Raw genomic sequence first — 26,773 nt, 5'->3', positions numbered from 1 at the left:
CTGCACAAGTGCTGTTCATTATTTTCCTTATTTGCCCAGTATTTAAGTTGCTGTTTGTTCACTCTTTAGTTGTCTGGTATTGTTTGAGTTTACATGCTGTCTCGCATATGGTTTTCTATTTTTAGCTATTTGAATAAACCGTGTTCTATTTTCATCATAATCTTCCTCTTTTGGACTATACTTGACACTTTTATAGTGTGTTTATTTAATTTTAAGCTCTTTATTGTGATTTATTGTACGAAATCATATTTGTTTTAATTTAGAAATTTCTGTTAGGGGATCTCTGTTTATGCACAACGTAATTCGATTTAAAAGGAAAAAATGTTATGTGCATTTTCTCAATAAAATGATTAATTGAATAGAAGAGTTGTCACATTCATGTTTTAGTTCATTCCTTGTATGGTTTACCCTCATATTCATTAATAAATACTACTGAATATAGATCCAAGCCTCTACTGTTGTATTGTCTTTGAGTTTGTGATGTTAAGTATCTAAATGGCATTTTGTTAACCTTCATAACGCAAATTAAACTGAGTTGTTGTTTTTTGACAACTCCCTACATACTGTAGTCAGAAACTATGAGTTTGTTCAACTAGCTTCATGAAACTGTTGTTTTGTGTGTATATGGCTTTGAGCACATAATGTAGACAAGAATAATGTAGACTTCTACATTCAATTATTTTTTGATGTACAATAAGAGATATTGTGTCTGTATGAAGAAAGTGCAAAGCAATTTGAGTAATCATCCTCCAGAATCAGGGAATTCACACCAGAACCCTCGGGGTCTTGCCATGTCCTCTTCCACACCAACATCATGGCCTAAAAAATGGAAATAACAACACAGAACAAATTCTTTACAAAATAGTAACAATATCTTTGAGAAAAGCTAGACTTTCTGCCCTCTAATCATTACTTCATAATTCTTCATCACTAATTAATTTATAATTCATATAGCACTGCTGGTAATGGCTCTAATTCTATGTTTAATAGTTTGGTTATGTTATGGTAACAATTTGGGGGAAACGTGTCCTAATAGTTAGAGAGTCGGACTCGTAAACCAAAGGTTGAGTTTTGTACTGGCAGGGATTGTAGGTGGGTGAAGTGAATGTACAGTGCTCTCTCCCACCTTCAATACCACGACTGAGGTGCCCTTGAACGCGCAACTGCTTCCTGGGCGCCACATCAAAAAATGGCTGCCTACTGCTCCGACCACGTGTCACTTCACTTTCAATTTAACAATACAGTTAGGGCTATCAAACATGATAACTTTTTTAGATTTATTAAACGTGGACATGTCTACACATGGACTCTTTTTTTTATATAAAAAAATAAAGATCAAAAATCAGTATGACTGGTAATTTAACGAGTTAATTAGATTAATTAATTATGAAGAAAAATAACGTGTTAAAATTTTTAACGCATTTAACGCACATGCCCCGCCCCAGACCAATGTGTATCATCTGCCATTCAATACAGTCGATTGATGACTAATATGACGCAGAGCAACAACTTACTGCATGATGGAGCTTAGAACATGTCCCTAAAATTCAAGACATGGGTCTAAATGCCCCTGTTTGAAATTTTGTCTCGTATTTACATCACATATTTAAGAAAGTGCTATTTCACAAATGTTATACTCATCTTATACAACAGTTAATTAAGAAGTTTTTGTTATTGTGTTATTTTAGACACAATGTTGTCTGTTTTGCTCTATTTTGCCAACCAAAATATAAAGACAAATCAGAACTGTTCATCCCAGAGCAACCCACAGTGGCATTTAATTTCTTTATCTACATTTTGAACAAATTTGGAGAACCATTTGGCACGTTGAACCAATGGCAATGCAACCAGACATCATTATTAACTCGTCATCAATAATTGTAGTAATTAAGTTGGCTTGAGAAAGCCAACTTACTGAAATCCTATTTAAACTTCTTCTTCTTATTATTATTATGTTGGCTTGGCAACAAGCCAACATACTGTTATGCTATTTAAACTTATTATGTTGGCTTGGCAACAAGCCAACATACTGTTATGCTATTTAAACTTATTTTTATTTTTATTATGTTGGCTTGGCAACAAGCCAACATACTGTTATGCTATTTAAACTTCTTTTTTTCTTATTATTATTTTTCTGACAGAAATTCTAAACGCTACTCCTCCTAGGGCTTTAAAGCCACAAGCCCCAAACTCGGCAGACACCTGCGGGATAGGGCGGTGGTGTGTGCTATATCTTTTCAGACTGATCAGACTTAAAGTTTGTTTTATATTAATTTTTCAATGTCAAAATTCATTACCCATAGACTTACATTGTATGAGAAAAATTGCGCCCCTACAGTTGCAATGAGATTTAGGGGAGGAGTCGGGTTTCGTTTTACTTTTAAACCGGTTAAAAATACAAGTAAATAATACAATTTCCTTCAAACTGACAAGCTAAACCAACATATTTGATTAGTACAGGGGTTAGGGCTCATTAATAATTGATTTCTGGGCAGAGAGCAGTCAGAAAGAGAAGAATCACGGCTGCTCAGCTCAGGCTGTCTCCACGGAGCTCACAACGAGCGAATTCATTCTTATTTAAGACCTTTTAAAACGGCGATTGCACGCAATCCACACGTTAGAACACACCAAGAGCTAAATTCTGATGTTTCTGAACTGTTTAAAGTAATAACATGATATATTCGCGGCAGCCAAATGTCCGCGAGCTCGCCATGTATTTCTCTGAACACTTGAAGTCCACATGATAGCCGCGTTTCGGGGAGAGATCAGACAAATAAATAGGCTACACATTTCATTCAGACTGACAAGCTAAACCAATATATGTTATTATTACCGGGTCAGATCTCATTTATAAATTATGTCTCTGGCCAAAGAACAGAGAGAAAGACGAGAGAGAAATGAGGACTTCATCAGCATTTTTTAAGCGTTTCCAAAAATAATATCACAGCGAATTGCACTAATCCACCCATTAGAACACAACAAGAGCAGAATTCAGGTGTTTTTGAACTGTTTATGTGTGCAAAATGAAATATAATTTGACAGCGTGATACAGCTTATGAATACTTGATGTCTGGGCAGAGAGCAGTCAGAAAGACGAGAGAAGAATCACGGCTGCTCAGCTCATGCTGTCTCCACGGAGCTCACAACGAGCGAATTTATTCTTATTTAAGACCTTTTATAATTAAATTATATCGGCGATTGCACGCAATCCACACGTTAGAACACACCAAGAGCTGAATTCAGATGTTTCTGAACTGTTTAAAGTAATAACATGATATATTCGCGGCAGCCAAATGTCCGCGAGCTCGCGATGTATTTCTCTGAACACTTGAAGAGAATTTACAGCCTGTCACATTAAAACCCTGCAGCGAAACGGCACAAAACAATTAGAAGAATATATTATACACATGAAAATGAGTGTTTATATGTGCTTGTGAGATTTTATCTGTCAGGCTGAAGTTCTGAACGTCACATCAATTGCTATCCATCGTCACAACATGGTATAGTCATTTATATATATTTTTAAGAGCTTCTTAAAATATTAATGCACACAATCCACTCATTAGAACAAAACAAGAGCACAATCCAGGTGTTTGTTGAGCCGTGCAAACAAATATTCTGTGATAAAGTAATATCAAAACAACGCAATGTCATTTCTTCACGTCTAATGTGTGGAAGGCCAAGAGGGTCAAATACACGTGAATTTTAACGTGTCTCTGTAAAGGGTCTACTTTTTTTGGATACAAACATAATAACAACAAAACTTTGGGCACTTATAAAATAAAGATAACAAACAAGGTGTGCTGTCTGCAGCCTTGGTCTGCGCTGATCTTCATTTACAAACACGTCATTAAAATGAACTGTAACTCCATGAATACTCAACGAAGAGACATGAGAGATATATCTATAGAAAGCTTGACATGTCTACTTTTAAACTAAACAAGTGCTCCCGAACAAATATTCTGTGATAAAGTAATCCATATCAACACAAAGCGATGTCCTTTTTTCACGTCTCCTTTCATTATATCTAATGTGTATGGAAGGCCAAGAGGGTCAAATACACGTGAATTTTAACGCGTCAACAACACGTTAAATACCTGTATTTTATGCGTAGACAACACGTATTTAATATTATTTATTTATCGGCGCTGCACAACATGGTAAAGTCATTTATATATATTTTTTAAGAGCTTCTTAAAATACTATATTACTCCAATGTTATATCCAATATTATTTAACGTGTTAAATACGTGTTGTTTACAAGTGAAAAATCAGCGGGTATTTAACATGTATTTTACGTGAAATACACTGAAGTACACCTTAAAAATCAGTTTGAAGAGGTCAATGTCATTGGCTGCTGAGGACTTGGGTCAAACCACTTCTGTGAGCTTAGAGGGGTGTACCATTCATAGACAGGCAACCACCATTTAACATGCTATAGATCTGCTTATTCAGCCTTATTATTTAGTCTTTTTTCTTTTCTGTTTTGTATAGTCTATAGAAATAATATATTTAAGTTTCAGTTTTATGAAATATTTATTTTATAATAAATAGTAATTAAAATTTTGTGGTGATAGTATAAAGTTTATAAAAGTTACAGTATTTTGTAATGAAACAGGACTTTTTGTTTAGCTCTTGACTCGCCGAAGTATACTATATATAGTGTCCCTTCTTGAATTTTTCAGTAATGTGTGATAACTTAAAATATGTTGTGAGTACTATTAAAATAAAATAAGATTAAATTGAATGGTATTTAGGAGATTATGATTTATGGTTATTTCGCATTCAACTAGACAACCCTGTCGTAGCTGTTATCATAGCCTAGGCTTTTTATTAAAAAAAAAAAAAAGCAAGGGACCATGGAAAAAGACTGTTGCAGGTGTATTTTTTATGGTATTATTATTTTATTTTTTTGCAGCGGGGCAACTCAAGAATGTTGGGCACACAAGTACTGTGGCTCTTTTGCCCCATGGCCAAGATGGCCAAGCCAACATCAAAGTTAGTTCACTAACTTTTAATTCTAGTTATTATTATTCTTCTGAGACAGAATTCTAAATGCTACTCCTCCTAGGGCTTTAAAGCCACAAGCCCCAAACTCGGCAGACACCTGCGGGATAGAGTGGTGGTGTGTGCTATATCTTTTCAGAGTGATCAGACTTAAAGTTTTTTTTTTATTAATTTTTAAATGTCAAAATTCATTACCCATAGACTTACATTGTCTGAGAAAAATTGCGCCCCTACAGTTGCAATGAGATTTAGGGGAGGAGTCGGGTTTCGTTTCACTTTTAAACCGGTTAAAAATACAAGTAAATAATAAAATTTCCTTCAAACTGACAAGCTAAACCAACATATCTGATTAGATCAGGGGTTAGGGCTCATTAATAATTGATTTCTGGGCAGAAGAGCAGTCAGAAAGACGAGAGAAGAATCAGCTGCTGGTCAGCTGCTGGAGGCATTGTCTCCACGGAGCTCACAACGAGCGAATTTATTCTTATTTAAGACCTTTAAAAACGGCGAATGCACGCAATCCACACGTTAGAACACACCAAGAGCTAAATTCTGTTGTTTCTAAACTGTTTAAAGTAATAGCATGATATATTCGCGGCAGCCAAATGTCCGCGAGCTCGCCATGTATTTCTCTGAACACTTGAAGTCCACATGACAGCCGCGTTTCGGGGAGAGATCAGACAAATAAATAGGCTACACATTTCATTCAGACTGACAAGCTAAACCAATATATGTTATTATTACCGGGTCAGATCTCATTTATAAATTATGTCTCTGGCCAAAGAACAGAGAGAAAGACGAGAGAGAAATGAGGACTTCATCAGCATTTTTTAAGCGCTTCCAAAAATAATATCACAGCGAATTGTACTAATCCACCCATTAGAACACAACAAGAGCAGAATTCAGGTGTTTTTGAACTGTTTATGTGTGCAAAATGAAATATAATTTGACAGCGTGATACAGCTTATGAATACTGGAAGGAAAAAAAGTCACGACAGCCTTTTAACTCTGGAGTCGATTAACGCATATACGCGTTTTGAGGCATTTTCTCCTGATAACCCCGACAATTACTTAAATTACACTTTCAGTTTTAATCGTACAGATAAGAGCAATACATCAATCGAATATATAAAGGGTCCACTTTTTTTTGGATACAAACATAATAACAACAAAACATTGTGCACTTATAAAATAAAGATAACAAACAAGGTGTGCTGTCTCCAGCCTTGGTCTGCACTCATCTTCATTTACAGCACGTCATTAAAATGAACTGTAACTCCATGAATACTCAACCGAAGAGACATGAGAGATATATCTATAGAAAGCTTGACATGTCTACTTTTAAACCAAACAAGTGCTGCCGAACAAATATTCTGTGATAAAGTAATCCATATCAAAACAACGCGATGTCCTTTTTTCACGTCTAATGTGTATGGAAGGCCAAGAGGGTCAAATATACACGTGAATTTTAACGTGTCTCTGTAAAGGGTCTACTTTTTTTTGGATACAAACATAATAACAACAAAACTTTGGGCACTTATAAAATAAAGATAACAAACAAGGTGTGCTGTCTGCAGCCTTGGTCTGCGCTGATCTTCATTTACAAACACGTCATTAAAATGAACTGTAACTCCATGAATACTCAACGAAGAGACATGAGAGATATATCTATAGAAAGCTTGACATGTCTACCTTTAAACTAAACAAGTGCTCCCGAACAAATATTTTTTGATAAAGTAATCCATATCAAAACAACGCGATGTCCTTTTTTCACGTCTCCCTCATTATATCTAATGTGTATGGAAGGCCAAGAGGGTCAAATACACGTGAATTTTAACACGTCAACAACACGTTAAATACGTGTATTTCATGCGTAGACAACACGTATTTAATATTATTTATTTATCGGCGCTGCACAACATGGTAAAGTAATTTATATATATTTTTAAGAGCTTCTTAAAATACTATATTACTCCGATATTATATCCAATATTAGTTAACGCGTTAAATACGTGTTGTTTACACATGAAAAATCAGCGGGTATTTAACGTGTATTTCACGTGTTAAATACAGGTGAAATACATGTGAAGTACAAGTTAAAAATCAGTTTGAAGAGGTCAATGTCATTGGCTGCTGAGGACTTGGGTCAAACCACTTCTGTGAGCTTAGAAGGGTGTACCATTCATAGACAGGCAACCACCATTTAACATGCTATAGATCAGCTTATTCAGCCTTATTATTTAGTCTTTTTTCTTTTCTGTTTTGTATAGCCTAAATAAATAATATATTTAAGTTTCAGTTTTATGAAATATTTATTTTAGAATAAATATTAATTAAAATTTTGATTAAAATTCTTTAATTTTTCAGTAATGTGTGATAACTTAAAATATGTTGTCAGTACTATTAAAATAAGATTAAATTGAATGGTATTTAGGAGATTATGGTTTTTGCATGACTTATTTCACATTCAGCTAGACAACCCTGTCGTAGCTGTTTTCATAGCCTAGGCTTTTTATTTAAAAAGAAAACAGCAAGGGACCATGGAAAAAGACTGTCGCAGGTGTATTTTTTATGGTATTATTTATTAATTTTTTTTGGCAGCGGGGCAACTCAAGAATGCTGGGCACACAAGTACTGTGGCTCTTTTGCCCCATGGCCAAGATGGCCAAGCCAACATCAAAGTTAGTTCACTAACTTTTAATTCTAGTTTTTATTAAGTTGGCTTGAGAGAGCCAACTTACTGATATTCTATTTAAACTTATTATTATGTTGGCTTGGCAACAAGCCAACATACTGTTATGCTATTTAAACTTCTTCTTTTTCTTCTTATTATTTTTCTGACAGAAATTCTGAACGCATCTCCTCCTAGGGCTTTAAAGCCACAAGCCCCAAACTCGGCAGAAACCTGCGGGATAGAGCGGTGGTGTGTGCTATATCTTTTCAGACTGATCAGACTTAAAGTTTTTTTTTTATTAATTTTTAAATGTCAAAATACATTACCCATAGACTTACATTGTCTGAGAAAAATTGCGCCCCTAGTTGCAATAACCGAGATTAAAGGGAGGAGTCGGGTTTCGTTTCACTTTTACCAAGTAAATAATACAATTTCCCTCAAACTGACAAGCTAAACCAACATATCTGATTATTACAGGGGTCAGGGCTCATTAATAATTTATTTCTGGGCAGAGAGCAGTCAGAAAGACGAGAGAAGAATCAGCTGCTGCTCAGCTCAGTCTGTCTCCACGGAGCTCACAACGAGCGAATTCATTCTAATTTAAGACCTTTTAAAACGGCGATTGCACGCAATCCACACGTTAGAACACACCAAGAGCTAAATTCAGATGTTTCTGAACTGTTTAAAGTAATAACATGATATATTCGCGGCAGCCAAATGTCCGCGAGCTGGCGATGTATTTCTCTGAACACTTGAAGTCCACAGAGAATTTACAGCCTTTCGCATTAAAACACTGCAGCGAAACGGCACAAAACAATTAGAATAATATATTATATGGTTTTAAAGTAGTTTTGGCCACTGTCACGCTGGTCTTAGCTGGTTTCTAACTGAATCATCATGCTGAACGTCACAGATGAGCTCGCGACTGAACACTTGAAGTACACATTTACAGCCTTTCACATTAAAACACTGCAGCGAAACGGCACAAAACAATTAGAAAAATATATTACACATATGAAAATGAGTGTTTATATGTGCTTGTGAGATTTATCTGTCAGGCTTAACGTCGCAGCAATTGCTCAGCGTTGCATAACATGGTAAAGCAGGGAGCTACACTGAGACCAAAAGGGTCGCATGCATCACTGATTATTTTTGTACCTACTTATGTGTTATGCTATGATTTAATATGACCATTTATTAAAACAGAAATGTGTATTTTAAGAATACGTTTTATAACGTGCTCCGAGCATTCAACACATCAAGTTGGCTTCAGCCCCGCGCTGCGGGAAAGCTGAACTGAGCAGCTGATGGCGCGTGTGCACGAGAGAGAGCCGCGCGTATCGCGGACAGGGACAGCAACACTGAACAGAGCTGTCGTTCAGGACGTTCACTTCCTCCTGGACCTGAACGAACAAATTCAAATCGCAGTTTAAATAAACAGAAAAATGAGCGAAAAGCAAAAGAGCTCAATTCAGCAGCGCGGTGTTGTTCAGGGAGCAAGCAGAGACGCGTCTCAAAGTCTTCTTGCTTTTGTACCGACAACAAATACATACAAAATATGTCGAAATACCCGTGTTGGAAAGTGTGTTCGAATAAGTATGTGGTTATGTCTTAAGTGAAAGTAAAGATTTGCAAAAAAAAAATCGGATGTGTATCATCATAATGGATGCGTTTGTCTCTTAAAGGGACCGCGCCTAATTTACTAGCTCTGCTGTCAGAGTCTTTAATGTATGAAAATGAAAGTAAATCACTCACTGCTCTTGACTGAATTACCTTGTAGTACAAGAATTTATCCAAAGTCAATCCAAAAATAAGATAGAATTGTTTTACTAGTGGGTGCAGGCCACTAGTTCATTTATGTAAGTGAGTATGGCAAAATAGTGATCTGTGAAATATTATACCCACTAATTCTTCATACAGTAGGCTACCAGTGAAATTGATTTAAAAAAATAATAATTAAGGACCTGCCCATGTTTTGCTTAAGTGTTTCTTTCTTTAATTGTTAATGCAACCTTTTCACACCACAGACTGAACCAAATGAAGCATTTCTTGCTTGGTAACTGTTCAACAAAGTATTGATAGTTGTGTAAATATTGTCATACTGACAGTCTGAAGTTTTGGTTGATTCCATTACATATCTTTTTATCAAAGTTATCCGAAATTATCAAGATGAATTTGTTCTGAGTTATTGTCATATATTATTACCAGTTTCTAAACTACAGCAAATAAACTGTGATTATGTGAGAAATGTTGAAGGTGTCTGAATACATTTTGGTTTGATTGTGTATTTTATCTTACAGTGAAGACTATGCAGTGCTATTTTACATTAACAAAAACAAACTTAAAAAAAGTAAACATTATGTAAATAGCACAAATAAATAAATAGAATGAACATACAGTACAAATTAAACAATTTTAAACAGTGTGTAACTGCGTCATCTATACAAACCATTGTGCTTGGACCCCTTATGATCTCCTTGATTTAAAATGCATTGTTTCAGTAATCTTGTGTGTCGTTGCCCACAACGCAACGGTTGCAGGACTGTGAAATACATACATGAGAAAAATAGGCATGACTTATTTCACATCCAGCTAGACAACCCTGTCATAGCTGTTATCATAGCCCAGGCTTTTTATTAAAAAAAGAAAACAGCAAGGGAGCATGGAAAAAGACTGTTGCAGGTGTATTTTTTTATGGCATTATTATGTGTATTAATTTTGCAGCGGGGCAACTCAATGTTGGGCACACAAGTACTTTGGCTCTTTTGCTCCATGGCCAAGATGGCCAAGCCAACATCAAAGTTAGTTCACTAACTTTAAATTCTAGTTAAGTTGGCTTGAGAGAGCCAACTTACTGAAATCCGTCTTAAACTTATTATTATTCTTCTTTTTCTGAGACTAAAATTTCTGACTGCTACTCCTCCTAGAGCTTTAACTCTACAGACTCCAAACTCGACCCAGCTCTTCAGACTGATCTCGCCGGGTGTGCTATATCTTTTCTAACTGATTGGACTTACGGTTTTCATAAAAATGAAGATTAAAAATCATAAAAACTCCCATAGACTTACATTGAAAAGCCTCTGCTCATCTGAACATTCCGTCAAACTCCAACTGTCAAAAATTCAAATCTAAACACACTGAAGCCCATTAGACTCAATCAGACTAACCTATGTACTATTACTAACCCATTCAAACTCATTCAAACTCATCTATCTATATATCCATCTATATAATCTATCTATCTATCTATCTATCTATCTATCTATCTATCTATCTATCTATCTATCATCTATCTATCTATCTATATTAAAACTAATCTATCTATCTATCTATCTATCTATCTATCATCTATCTATTTTCAAACTCATCTATCTATATTAAAACTAATCTATCTATCTATCTATCTATCTATTTTCAAACTCATCTATCTATATTAAAACTCATCTAACTATATTCAAAATAATCTATCTATCTATCTATCTATCTATCTATCTATCTATCTATCTATCTATCTATCTATCTATCTATCTATCTATTCAAACTAATCTATCTATCTATCTATCTATCTATCTATCTATCTATCTTCTGACTGTTTCTATCTATCTATCTATCTATCTATCTATCTATCTATCGTCTATCTATCTATCTATCTATCTATCTATCTATCTATCTATCTATCTATCTATCTATCTATCTATTTATCTATCGTCTATCTATCTATCTATCTATCTATCTATAATCTGACTTTCTTATCTATCCATCTATCTTCTGACTGTATCTATCTATCTATCTATCTATCTATCTATCTATCTATCTATCTATCTATCTATCTATCTATCTATCTATCTATAATCTGACTGTTTCTTATCTATCTATCTATCTATCTATCTATCTATCTATCTATCTATCTATCTATCTATTCAAACTAATCTATCTATCTATCTATTTATCTATCTATCTATCTAATACTTCTAATCTATCTATCTATCTATCTATCTATCTATCTATCTATCTATCTATCTATCTATCTATCTATCTATCTATCTATCTATCTATCTATAATCTGACTTTCTTATCTATCCATCTATCTTCTGACTGTTTGTATCTATCTATCTATCTATCTATCTATCTATCTATCTATCTATCTATCTATCTATCTATCTATCTATCTTCTGACTGTTTCTATCTATCTATCTATCTATCTATCTATAATCTGACTGTTTCTTATCTATCTGTCTATCTATCTATCTATCTATCTATCTATCTATCTATCTATCTATCTATCTATCTATCTATCTATCTATCTATCTATCTATCTTCATAGCAGCACTCTAGCAACTATCCAAACCAACCTAGAAACCACACAGGGTATCCTAGCAACCTCATACCATAAACTTAGCAACCACCCCGGGTACCCTAGCAACCACATAGCAACACCTTAGCAACCACTCAGGGTACCCTAGCAACACCTTAGCAACCACTCAGGGTACCCTAGCAACCGCATAGCAACACCTTAGAAACCATCCCAGATACCCTAGCAACCGCATAGCAACATCCTAGAAACCACTCAGGGTACCTTAGCAACCGCATAGCAACACCTTAGCAACCACTAAGTGTTCCGTAGCAACCGCATAGCAATACCTTAGTAACCACTCTGGGTACCCTAGCAACCGCATAGCAACACCTTAGCAACCACTCCGGGTACCCTAGCAACCACATAGCAACACCTTAGCAACCACTCAGGGTACCCTAGCAACCGCATAGCAACACCCTAGCAACCATCCCAAATACCCTAGCAACCGCATAGCAACACCTTAGCAACCTCTCTGGGTACCCTAGCAACCGCATAGCAACACCCTAGCAACCATCCCAGATACCCTAGCAACCGCATAGCAACACCTTAGCAACCTCTCCGGGTACCCTAGCAACCGCATAGCAACACCTTAGCAACCACTCCGGGTACCCTAGCAACTGCATAGCAATTATCAAACTTTTTAACTTAACTTAAAATTTAATTTTAAACTCTTTAAACTGGCCAGGCTTTCTCAAGCCAACTTAAAGTTTGTCTTGACGAACTTTTTTATCTAGTTATTATTATTCTTCTGAGACTAAATTTTCTGACTCTAACTCCTCCTAGACCGTTAACTCTACAGACTCCAAACTCGGACCAGCTCTTCAGACTAACCTCGCCGGGTGTGCTATATCTTTTCTAACTGATCGGACTTATACTTTTCGTAAAACTGAAGATTAAAAATCATAAAAATCCCATAGACTTGCATTGAAAAGCCTCTGCTCATCTGAACATTCCGTGAACTCCAACTGTCAAAAATTCAAATCTAAACACACTGAAGCCCATTAGACTCAATCAGACTAACCTATGTACTATTACTAACCCATTCAAACTCATTCAAACTCATCTATCTATCTATATTCAAACTCTATCTATCTATCTATCTATCTATCTATCTATCTATCTATCTATCTATCTATCTATCTATCTATCTATCTATCAAACTCATCTATCTATATTAAAACTAATCTATCTATCTATCTATAATCAAACTCATCTATCTATAATCAAACTCATCTATCTATCTATCTATCTATATTAAAACTAATCTATCTATCTATCTATCTATCTATCTATCTATCTATCAAACTTATCTATCTATATTAAAACTAATCTATCTATCTATCTATCTATCTATCTATCTATCTATCTATCTATCAAACTCATCTATCTATCTATCTATCTATCTATCTATCTATCTATCTATCTATCTATCTATCTATCTATCTATCTATCTATCTATCTATCTATCTTCAAACTCATCTATCTATCTATCTATATTCAAACTCATCTATCTATCTATCTATCTATCTATCTATCTATATTCAAACTCATCTATCTATCTATCTATCTATCTATCTATCTATCTATCTATCTATCTATCTATCTATTCAAACTTAGCTATCTATCTATCAATCCTAACAACATGCTAGTCATGCTAAAAATCATGCTAGCAACATGCTAGTCGCATGCTAATCATGCTAAAATCATGCTAGCAACATGCTAATCATGCTAAAATCATGCTAGCAACATGCTAATCATGCTAAAATCATGCTAAAATCATGCTAGCAACATGCTAATCATGCTAAAATCATGCTAACAACATGCTAGTCGCCTGCTAATCATGCTAAAATCATGCTAGCAACATGCTAATCATGCTAAAATCATGCTAGCAACATGCTAGTTGCATGCTAATCATGCTAAAATCATGCTAGCAACATGCTAATCATGCTAAAATCATGCTAGCAACATGCTAATCATGCTAAAATCATGCTAGCAACATGCTAGTCGCATGCTAATCATGCTAAAATCATGCTAGCAACATGCTAATCATGCTAAAATCATGCTAGCAACATGTTAATCATGCTAAAATCATGCTAGCAACATGCTAGTCGCATGCTAATCATGCTAAAATCATGCTAGCAACATGCTAGTCATGCTAAAAATCATGCTAGCAACATGCTAGTCGCATGCTAATCATGCTAAAATCATGCTAGCAACATGCTAATCATGCTAAAATCATGCTAGCAACATGCTAATCATGCTAAAATCATGTTAAAATCATGCTAGCAACATGCTAGTCGCATGCTAATCATGCTAAAATCATGCTAGCAACATGCTAATCATGCTAAAATCATGCTAGCAAAATGCTAGTCACCTGCTAATCATGCTAAAATCATGCTAGCAACATGCTAATCATGCTAAAATCATGCTAGCAACATGCTAGTCGCATGCTAATCATGCTAAAATCATGCTAGCAACATGCTAATCATGCTAAAATCATGCTAGCAACATGCTAGTCGCATGCTAATCATGTTAAAATCATGTTAGCAACATGCTAGTCGCATGCTAGAAACATGCTAATCATGTTAACATCATGCTAGCGACATGCTAGTAACTTGCTAATCATGCTAGCGACATGCTAGTAACTTGCTAATCATGCTAACGACATGGCTAGTCACTTGCTAATTATGCTAGCGAAATGCTAGATACCTTGCTAATCATGCTAAGTACATGCTTGTCACATGATAGTCACTTGCTTGTAATGCTAACAATATGTTAATCACTGTCATTTTTATACTTCTTAAACTTAAATCTTTTTAAACTTTTTAAACTTTTCACATTTTCAAACTATCTATCTACCTATATATCTATCTAACTATCTATCTATCTTCTGACTGTCTATCTATCTATCTATCTATCTATCTATCTATCTATCTATCTATCTATCTCTCTATCTCTCTATCTATCTATATATCTATCTAGCTATCTATCTATCTTCTGACTGTGTCTATCTATCTATCTATCTATCTATCTATCTATCTATCTATCTATCTATCTATCTGTCTATCTGTCTATCTATCTATCTATCTCAGACTGAAAACCAGCAAACTTAAAACTTTTTAAACTTAAATTTTTCAATCTTTTCAAACTTTTCAAACTTTTCAAACTTTTTCAGACTTTCTGGTCAGGCTTTCTCAAGCCAACTTAAAGTTTGTCTTGACGAACTTTTTTATCTAGTTTTTATTATTATTCTTCTTCTGAGAAAAAATTCTAAACGCTACTCCTCCTAGGGCTTTAAAGCCACAAGCCCCAAACTCGGCAGACACCTGCGGGATAGAGTGGTGGTGTGTGCTATATCTTTTCAGAGTGATCAGACTTAAAGTTCTTTTTTTATTAATTTTTAAATGTCAAAATTCATTACCCATAGACTTACATTGTCTGAGAAAAATTGCGCCCCTACAGTTGCAATGAGATTTAGGGGAGGAGTCGGGTTTCGTTTCACTTTTAAACCGGTTAAATACAAATACAAGTAAATAATAAAATTTCCTTCAAACTGACAAGCTAAACCAACATATCTGATTAGTACAGGGGTTAGGGCTCATTAATAATTGATTTCTGGGCAGAGAGCAGTCAGAAAGACGAGAGAAGAATCACGGCTGCTCAACTCAGGCTGTCTCCACGGAGCTCACAACGAGCGAATTAATTCTTATTTAAGACCTTTTAAATCGGCGATTGCAAGCAATCCACACGTTAGAACACACCAAGAGCTATATTCAGAAGTTTCTGAACTGTTTAAAGTAATAACATGATATATTCGCGGCAGCCAAATGTCCGCGAGCTCGCGATGTATTTCTCCGAACACTTGAAGTCCACATGAAAGCCGCGTTTCGGTGCGAGATCGGACAAATAAATAGGCTACACATTTCATTCACACTGACAAGCTAAACCAACATATGTTATTATTACCGGGTCAGATCTCATTTATAAATTATGTCTCTGGCCAAAGAACAGAGAGAAAGACGAGAGAGAAATGAGCGCTTCATCAGCATTTTTTAAGCGCTTCCAAAAATAATATCACAGCGAATTGCACTAATCCACCCATTAGAACACAACAAGAGCAGAATTCAGGTGTTTTTGAACTGTTTATGTGTGCAAAATGAAATATAATTTGACAGCGTGATACAGCTTATGAATACTTGATGTCTGGGCAGAGAGCAGTCAGAAAGACGAGAGAAGAATCACGGCTGCTCAGCTCATGCTGTCTCCACGGAGCTCACAACGAGCGAATTTATTCTTATTTAAGACCTTTTATAATTAAATTATATCGGCGATTGCACGCAATCCACACGTTAGAACACACCAATAGCTGAATTCAGATGTTTCTGAACTGTTTAAAGTAATAACATGATATATTCGCGGCAGCCAAATGTCCGCGAGCTCGCGATGTATTTCTCTGAACAAGTCTAAATAGAGAATTCACAGCCTTTCACATTAAAACCCTGCAGCGAAACGGCACAAAACACTTAGAAGAATATATTATACACATGAAAATGAGTGTTTATATGTGCTTGTGAGATTTTATCTGTCAGGCTGAAGTTCTGAACGTCACATCAATTGCTATCCATCGTCACAACATGGTAAAGTCATTTATATATATTTTTAAGAGCTTCTTAAAATATTAATGCACACAATCCACTCATTAGAACAAAACAAGAGCAAAATCCAGGTGTTTGTTGAGCCGTGCAAAATGAAATATCATTTGACATCGAGGGGAAAAAAGTAACTGTAACTCCATGAATACTCAACGAAGAGACAGATATATATATATCACACATTAGACGTGAAAAAAGGACATTGCATTGTTTTGATATGGATTACTTTATCACAGAATATTTGTTCGGCAGCACTTGTTTGGTTTAAAAGTAGACATGTCAAGCTTTCTATATATATATATATTTATGGTATTATTATTTTATTTTTTTTGCAGCGGGGCAACTCAAGAATGTTGGGCACACAAGTACTGTGGCTCTTTTGCCCCATGGCCAAGATGGCCAAGCCAACATCAAAGTTAGTTCACTAACTTTTAATTCTAGTTATTATTATTTTTCTTGCTGCAAAATTTTTGGACACTAACTCCTCCTAGACCGTTCAAGCTACATACTCCAAACTCGGGTCAGACCTTCATACCGTTCTGACTTCGTGTGCTATATCTTTTCAGACTGGTTTGAGTTACGGTTTTCTTAAAAATTAATATTAAAAATCATAAAAATCATGCTAGAATCAGTAAATCATACTTGAACATGGTAAATCGTGGTATACTATAGTAAATCATGGTAAACTATGGTAAATCGTAGTAAATCATGGTAAACTATGATAAATAATTCTAGAATCAGTAAATCATACTTGAACATGGTAAATCGTGGTATACTATCATGGTAAACTATGGTAAATCGTGGTAAATCGTGGTAAACTATGATAAATCATGGTAAACTATGGTAAATCGTGGTAAACTATGGTAAATCATTGTAAACTATGGTAAACCATGGTAAATCATGCTAGAATCATAGTAAATCATACTTGAACATGGTAAATCATGGTATACTATAGTAAATTATGGTAAATCATTGTAAACTATGGTAAACCATGGTAAATCATGCTAGAATCATAGTAAATCATACTTGAACATGGTAAATCATGGTATACTATAGTAAATTATGGTAAACTATGGTAAATCATGGTAAACAGGCACGTGCACACATAGACATCAAAGGTGGCTTGAGCACCTGCCCTTTTTATTCCTGGAGAGAAAGTGCCCTTTTTTCTGTTTTTTTTTTTTTTTTTTTTTGAAAAAAATAATATATATTCCTGTTTGCGCACAGCTTCCCTGTCAAACAAATATATTTACTGAAGAATAGTATAAATATCAGGTCAGGCATTCTGAAGCGCTCATTGACCACCAATACACCCCTCCCCCCCAACTCCCTTCCCCCCTGCGCGCAGCGGCGCACATCGGAACACATCAGATACACAGACACACACCTGCAGGCAGCAGCAGCCCCTCCCAGCAGTGTTTTTCTTGGCTTGTGCTGAGGTGAGTGGAGCTGGTGATGAACAAAAGATTAAAATACCAGTGCCCCGAATAATGCTCGAATTTACTGCTGATTAGCCAAAGGCAAATATAACTTACTTAACCTGTGTTTTGCTAGCATGCATGCCTCATGAGCTACTAGATTAGAGCTGTGTAAGGGATAATCGCTATACATTATCCTCCTGCTTATTACCTGGCTACCTACCAAATAAATCAATAATTTGACACAAAATATTAAAAGGGAGTTTATTGATTTAAACCCGATTGTATTGCTTCCGCTAAAGAAAATAGTATGCTCCGTCTCTACGGTTAGAATCCTGTGAGTCCATAGCAACTCTCTGTTTTTCATGGCAACGGTCTGTTATACTCCGCACAGCGGTCTGTTATCAAGAAATAACAGACCGCATTCTACATTGGAGATCAACCAAGCCAGGGGCGTAGATTACGCGGGGGACACGGGGGACGTGACATTTTTCAGTCAAATGTTTTCCCATACATGTTTTCAAGAGCTGGTGTGAACAAATATAGATTTAAACTCAAAGAGACAGAAAAGTCTGCGCATGACCTGATATTTTATTCGGACACAGAAGCGCTAAACACTCCTGTTTGAAAACAGTTGTTTTGACAGAAGAATTTAAACTTTTGGAAACATGAAGACATTAATATACGATTGCGACAATATATGGTTTTTCAAGTAATCTCCAGCAAGTGATAAATACAGTATATCAACAAAACGTCTCGGGTTACTTGAGTGTAACCCTGTTCCCTGAAAACGCGGGAACGAGATGCTGCACTCAATAGCGCTAATGAGAACATTCTTTGTTCGACCGGTTGCGAAGCACGTGTGTCAAACACGCCAAGAATTGGCTTATATAACCTCGGTGAAAACGTCATTGATTACGTGCACCTGCAGGTTATAAATAGACGTGAAACGGAAACATCCCCAGGTTACCCCTTTGTCTGAGAAACGTCCGGGCACGTCGACAGTGCGGCATTGAGGCGCAGCATCTCGTTCCCGCTTTTTCAGGGAACAGGGTTACACTCAAGTAACCCGAGACGTTCCCTTTCAAAAGCTACTCTCGATGCTGCGCTCAATAGCGCTAATGGGAATGAGAATACCAACGCCGCCGCACTGTAAGTGTCCGGACCCCCAAGGTTGTGTAGTGTGTGCGCACAAACATCGAGGAGGTCTCAGATATGACTCTGAGATGTCGACTCAAGGACATGCGAGCCCGGAGTAGCATGGACATCCAAGCTATAGAATCTGACAAATGTGTGCGGAGAGGACCAACCTGCCGCATCACACACATGCTGCAAGGGTGCACCTCTTGCTAACGCCATTGAAGATGCCACCCCCCCCCCGGTTGAATGGGCCCTAACGCCTAGAGGCGAAGTTTGACCATGCGCCTCGTAGGCTAGGGCAATAGCATCCCTCACCCAATGTGAAATCGTTTGCCTGGTGGCAGCCGACCCCCGGTTGCGGCCCCCATGGCATATTAAAAGTTGGTCTGACTTACGCCACTGGCTAGTGCGGTGGACATAGATCTGAAGAGCACGTACTGGGCACAGTAAGTAAAGTCTTTGCTGCTCCGGTGACGTGAATGGTGGAGGAGAGAAAGCTTCGAGAATGACCGGATGTATGGTCGAGAAAGGAACTTTTGGAAGATAGTTAGGGTGAGGATGCAAAATAACTTTGACTCGCCCAGGGGCAAAATCTAAGCAGGATGGCAGGACTGACAAAGCCTGTAAATCCCCAATTCTCTTTAGAGAGGTAATGGCCATGAGAAAAAACATCTTTAGAGTCAGAAGCCTGTCAAGCGCTGATTCTAAAGGTTCGAATGGGGGGCCAGCCAACCCTTCGAGCACTATGGCTAAATCCCATGAAGGGACCGTAGCTCTAGTGGGTGGCCTCAACCGCTTAGCCCCACAAATGAAGCGGCAATTAGAGGGTGCTTTCCCACAGAAATCCCATCAATCAGACCGTGGCAAGCCAAAATAGCGGCCAAATAGGTTCTGAGAGTACTAGGGCCTGTGCCTGAGGACAATTTCTCTTGCAGAAACTCCAGTACTGAAACAATTTGGCAGTGAGCTGGGTCTACATGGTGTGTCATGCACCAGTCCTCGTAAACACGCCATTTGAGGGCATACATTCTTCTAGTGGAGGGAGCCCTAGCACTTAGAATAGTTTCTATTACATTTGCTGAAAGGCCAGCATCTCTTAGTTAGACATGAAGGTTCCAGAGCTCGGGCCGGGGATGAAATACTGTCCCCTGCGCCTGAGAGAGAAGATCTCTCCTGATCGGAATCGCCCACGGCGAGCCGTCGAGGAGGGATATTAGATCTGAGAACCAGACTCTGGTCGGCCAACGGGGCGCTATCAGTAAGAGGCGAGACCCCTGTTGACGGACCTTGGCCAGGACTCCCGGGAGCAGAGCGATCGGAGGAAAGGCGTAAAGACGCAGTCTGGGCCACGTATGGGCCATAGCGTCCAGACCCAGGGGAGCTGGATGAGTCAGAGAGAAGTAGAGGGGACATTGTGCTGTCTCCTGTGTGGCAAAGAGGTCCACCTCTGCTTCGTAAAATCTTTCCCAGATTTGACTCACTACTTCGGGGTGGAGTTTCCATTTCCCGTGTTTCACAGCTTGTCTGGACAGCAAGTCTGCTCCCACATTCATATGCCCAGGAATGTAAATCGCCTTGAGGGACAGGAACTTGTCCTGTGCCCAAATCAGGACCTGCTGCGCTAACTTGTTAACAAGCGACGCGAACGCAGTCAGAAACCGGGGTCTGAACCACATAGATAGGGTACGAAGCCCCTGGCGCGTAACCCTTATTTGCCTCTGGGGATTGGCCCTTGGATGAAATCCCCTGGCTCTGAGCCACAACTGAAACGATCTCATGTGCAACAGGCCCAAAGGTATCACCGTGGATGCAGCTGCCATGAGACCTAAAACTTTCTGAAAACGATGAACTGTGACTTTCTGGCCTAGCTTTATGTTCTTTAGGGTGTTTAGAATGGATTCAACACGTGCAGGAGACAGCTGTGCCTGCATTACGACCGAGTCCCATACCACCCCCAAATACGTTGTCCTCTGGGAGGGTGAGAGAATGCTTTTATTGGCGTTGAGTCTCAACCCCAGAGATTCGAGATGAGCTAGAACGACATCCCGATGTCGAAGCGCTAGCTCCTGAGACTGAGCCAGAATCAGCCAGTCGTCTATATAATTCAAAATGCAGATGCCCTGGAGTCGTAGAGGAGCCAGAGCTGCATCCATACATTTTGTGTTCGTGCGGGGTGACAAAGCTAGGCCGAATGGAAGAACCCGATACTGGTAAGCTTCGCCCCCGAAAGCGAACCTCAGGAACTTCCTGTGTTGTGGCAAGATTTCGATGTGAAAATAAGCGTCCTTGAGATCGATAGTCACAAACCAATCGCCTAACTGTATCTGAGACACAATCATCTGGATTGTCAGCATTTTGAACTTGTATGTTCTGAGGTAGCGGTTTAACCCGCGAAGATCTAAAATTGGACGCAACCCCCCATCTTTCTTGGGAACAAGAAAATACCGGCTGTAATAGCCTGACCGTCTGTCTGGCAGGGGAACATGTTCTATGGCCCCTTTTCCCAGCAGCGTTTGCAATTCCTGTGTCAACAAATGTGCTCGTTCCGGTTTCACGGAAGTGGATACCACGCCGTGGAAACGCGGAGGACGATATGCAAACTGAATCCTGTAGCCTTTTGCTACGGTATTTTGCACCCATGGGGAGATATTTGGCAGTAGCTTCCACGCTGCCAGTTTCTCTGAAAGGGGCAGTAATTTTGACACTTTGTTTTGTTGGGGGGATGTTAGATGTCCGGTGTCCTGAAATGTGGCAGGAGGCAACAGAGCATTTAACATTTCGATGGAGGCCGCTGCTCCCCGAAACACCAACGGTGGCGGAGATTGTACAGCGGCCCCATGGGGGTGCCAGGAAGGAACATCTACTTTCTGATAGAACTTTTCGTGCCCCTCCCTGGGGGGGCACACCCCCACGTTCCAGGTCGCTTGACCGTCAGGACTTCTTTTTCGATAAAATAATCGTCCTCAGATCTGGCCTCTTGCTGGGCTGTTGAGCTCGGCGAGCCGCTCCCCAGTCCCTGCGAGGAGGGGGCACACGGCTCGCCACACTCTGCTTCTGCGACTCTCGCTGCAGAGAGACCGGATTGGGTCGGGGCTGGGTGGCCGACAGCCCTGACGCCTGAGCACGCCGGAGAAGAAATTGATCAAAGGCTTCAGCGTGTCTCTTGGCCTCCCTGAACCTAGTGACAACTGTATTCATGGAGTCGCCAAATAGGCCAGAGGGCGACACTGGAGCATCAAGGAGGAACACTTTGTCTCTATCTTTGATGCCTGTGAGGTTGAGCCACAGATGTCTTTCAGTGGAGACCAGTGCAGCCATAGAACGGCCAATGGCACGGGCCGTCTGCTTGGTCGCACGATGAGACAGATCTGTGGCTCGGCGTAACTCTGAAAACGCAAATGTATCTTTTTAATTGTGTGTAGTTGCATCTGATCAAAGGTGCATTTTTATTCATTAGCTTGGGTTAAACTAATTTTACTTTGTTGGATCAGCAGCTATGCTAATGATGTCTGTATTTTGTTTCTATGTTTCGCCACGGGATTTACATCCCGTGGTAACTAGGATTTACACAAGCTCCAGTCTGGATCCAGAACACCTGAGAAGAGATGATGCTGACCCTGAGAGGACCACAGATGATGCTAACCCTGAATCAACAAAAAGAACTAACAATTATTGCTAAATGTGTGACTGAATCATATAATAACTTAATTGATAATATTGATAGTTCATCGTCTAGCTGACTACGTCTTGTATTATTATTATTATTTTTTTTTTTATTATTATTTTTTTTTTTTTTTTCTAAAATCCTGTCAAATGTGCACAAACTACTAGCTACTACTAAATATCGTAGAAACATAATTTTCTGTAAAGTTGCTTTGTAACGATTTGTTTTGTAAAAAGCGCTATACAAATAAACTTGAATTGAATTGAATTGAATCTGGGACAAAGGGGAGAGATCGATGTTGGGATGTTTCTTAATGTTCTCTTCCTCTTGTGGCCATTCTAATTTAAGCCTGGCCACCGCGTTAGTCACGACCTCGAGAAGCTCCCCAAACGCTTTATGTATATGTATATGTATATGTATATGGGTGTATATATATACAATTTCTGTCCCCCTCACTTCTGAAAAGATGGCTACGCCCCTGAACCAAGCCATGTAATAAAATAAGTTAATAAAATAAGAACATCCCCAGTTAGTTAATGACTTGCATCAAGAGTCTTTCCCCCTGAAAATTAGAAATCTAAATTGGTGAATCTAGAAGAAATCTACAGATGCAAACAGATGGAGGATAGGCTACACTCTAAAAAATTTAGTAAATCTGAGTAACTGCATCTGTACATTAATAAATAAAACTGAGTAGAAATAAGTTAACATTAAAAATAACAATATTTATGAATTAACTTTTTAATTATGAACTTTTTTTTATTTCCTCTAAATCTGAGTAACTGCTTCTGTAGATTAATAAATAAAACTGAGTAGAAATAAGTTAACATTAAAAATAACAATATTTATAAATTAACTTTTTAATTATGAACTTTTTTTTTATTTCCTCTAAACCTTTATAAAATAGTATTCCATACAACAACAAATACATACATGACATTGGCTTTTATAAAATTTTATTTAATTTTTACTCAGTTATTTTGGTAAGTTTAATTCAAAGAATCAAGTAAGATTTTCAGAGATTTTATTAAGTTAATTAAGTTAAATATTTACTAAGCCACAGAATATTTTTTGAGTGTAGTAAACAAACTCCATCTAAATGTGGATTTTGAAGGTTTTATTTGATGATGGTGATGATACAGTCCTCCCTCAAATGTGAAACTAAGTCCTTGTCAGTCACCATCAGTTATTGTGTATGTGTACATGCATAGCAATAATAATATTAATGTATTTGATTAAAACATTAAGGCAATTCAGTATTCTGATGCTTAGTTGTGTGAAGCTAAAAAGTTATTTTGCTTGTGAAACAAAAAGTATTTAAAAACAATTAATTTTAATCATGCTTGCAGTGCAGGGCCAGGCAGGCAGCATAATGCAAAGTTAACAAAATAGCAGCAACAACCCTATTCAGTTTAGAGTGAATATTTGTGTTGATTTAAAAGTGTTATGTGTTCTGATAACACCAAAATAATTAAAATGATGTAGTGCCTTGTGCAAAAAAAAAAAAAACAAATTATTAGTAAAACACCCCCCTCTGCTTGATGCAGTTATTTTGGTTATTCTAAATATATACTTGAAGCTAGTAGCCTAGCACATTGTGGGATGGTTTCCTTTGCTGCTCCATAAACCTAGTGAATACTAAGGAGACCATGGTTTCTGTGTGAACTGGTTATTTTGTAGAGATCTTTTGAAAATTAGAGTTTGAGGAAGAAAAAAATTATTAACTTTTTTTTGTTTTTTGTTTTTTTAAAGTCAGTCAGTGTTGCGTTAATATATATACTTTTTTGTTTCAAAAAAGAAAAAGAAATACGTAATTATGAGAAGTGCCCTTTATTTCACTTGAGCCCCTGCCCCTCAAAATGTCTGTGCACGTCCCTGATGGTAAACTATGGTAAATCATGCTAAACTATGGTAAATCATGCTAGAATCAATAAAATCATACTTGAACATGGTAAATCGTGGTATACTATAGTAAATCATGGTAAACTACGGTAAATCGTGGTAAATCATGGTAAACTCTGCTAAATCATGCTAGAATCAGTAAATCATACTTGAACATGGTAAATTATGGTATACTATAGTAAATCATGGTAATCTATGGTAAATCGTTGTAAATCATGATAAACTATGGTAAATCATGGTAAACTTTGGTAAATCATGCTAGAATCAATAAATCATACTTGAACATGGTAAATCATGGTATATTATAGTAAATCATGGTAAACTATGGTAAATTGTGGTAAATCATGGTAAACTATGGTAAATCATGCTAGAATCAGTAAATTATACTTGAACATGGCAAATAGTGGTATACTATAGTAAATCATGGTAAACTATAGTAAATCGTGGTAAATCATGGTAAACTATGGTAAATCATGCTAGAATCAATAAATCATACTTGAACATGGTAAATTGTGGTATACTATAGTAAATCATGGTAAACTACGGTAAATCGTGGTAAATCATGGTAAACTGCTAAATCATGCTAGAATCAGTAAATCATACTTGAACATGGTAAATCATGGTATACTATAGTAAATCATGGTAAACTATGGTAAATCGTGGTAAATCATGGTAAGCTATGGTAAATCATGGTAAACTATGATAAATCATGCTAGAATCAGTAAATCATACTTGACCATGGTAAATAGTGGTATACTATAGTAAATCATGGTAAACTATGGTAAATCGTGGTAAATCATGGTAAACTATGGTAAATCATGGTAAACTATGGTAAACTATGGTAAACTATGGTAAATCATGCTAGAATCATAGTAAATCATACACATGGTAAATCATGGTATACTATAATAAATCATGGTAAACTATGGTAAATCGTGATAAATAATGGTAAACTATGGTAAATCATGGTAAACTGTGGTAAATCATGCTAAAATCATTAAATCATACTTGAACATGGTAAATCATGGTATACTATAGTAAATCATGGTAAACTATGGTAAATCGTGGTAAATCATGGTAAACCATTGTAAATCGTGGTAAACTATGCTAGCCACGTGGTAAAAGCATGCTAGCATCATCTTAGCAACATAATAATCATGCTAGCAAAATGCTAATAATGCTAACATGATGCTAGTATAATGCTAATAATGCTAGCATGGTGCTCGCATTATGTTAGTCACATGCTTACCATGCTTGCATGATGTTAATTTTGTTATCATCTTGCTAAAATCTAGCTAACCGCACCCTAGCAACCGAGTGGCGAGTTTTGCCACTACAAGCACCACTTCACATTTTCTTCAGGAAATGTACACTCTAGTTATTATTAAGTTGGCTTGAGATTTTTATCTATCTATCTATCTATCTATCTATCTATCTATCTATCTATCTATCTATCCTAAAAATATGCTAATCATGCTAAAATCAAGCTAGCAACATGCTAGTCGCATGCTAGTCATGCTAGAAACATGCTAGCAACATGCTAGTTGCATGCTAGTCATGCTAGAAACATGCTAGCAACCTGTTAATAATGCTAAATTAATGCTAGCAACATGTTAGTCGCATGATAATCATGCTAGAAACATGATAGCGGCATGCTAATAATGCTAAAATCATGCTAGCAGAATGCTAATCATGCTAAACTCATGCTAACAACATGATAATCATGCTAAAATCACGCTAGCAACATGCAAGTTGCATGCTAGACATGTTTGAAAAATGCTAAGAACATGCTAATCATGCTAAAATCATGCTAGCTACATGTTAATCATGTTAAAATCATGCTAGCAAAATGCTAGTCGCACGCTAGTCATGCTAGAAACATCCTAGCAACATGCTAATCATGCTAGAAACATGTTAACGACATGCTAGCAACATGATAATCATGCTAGCAACATGATAACA

General features: G+C 37.2%; 1 pseudogene; it reads right to left on the bottom strand.

The window, feature by feature from the left end:
- LOC113053819 (piezo-type mechanosensitive ion channel component 2-like) overlaps positions 1-26,773 on the bottom strand; it is a 150,318-nt pseudogene that overhangs the window by 67,174 nt on the left and 56,371 nt on the right.

The sequence above is a fragment of the Carassius auratus genome, chromosome 34 (assembly GCF_003368295.1).
Source record: "Carassius auratus strain Wakin chromosome 34, ASM336829v1, whole genome shotgun sequence".
NCBI lineage: Eukaryota > Metazoa > Chordata > Actinopteri > Cypriniformes > Cyprinidae > Carassius > Carassius auratus.
Note: the sequence above shows the minus strand (reverse complement) of the source record. Positions and strands in the feature narration are given on the sequence as shown.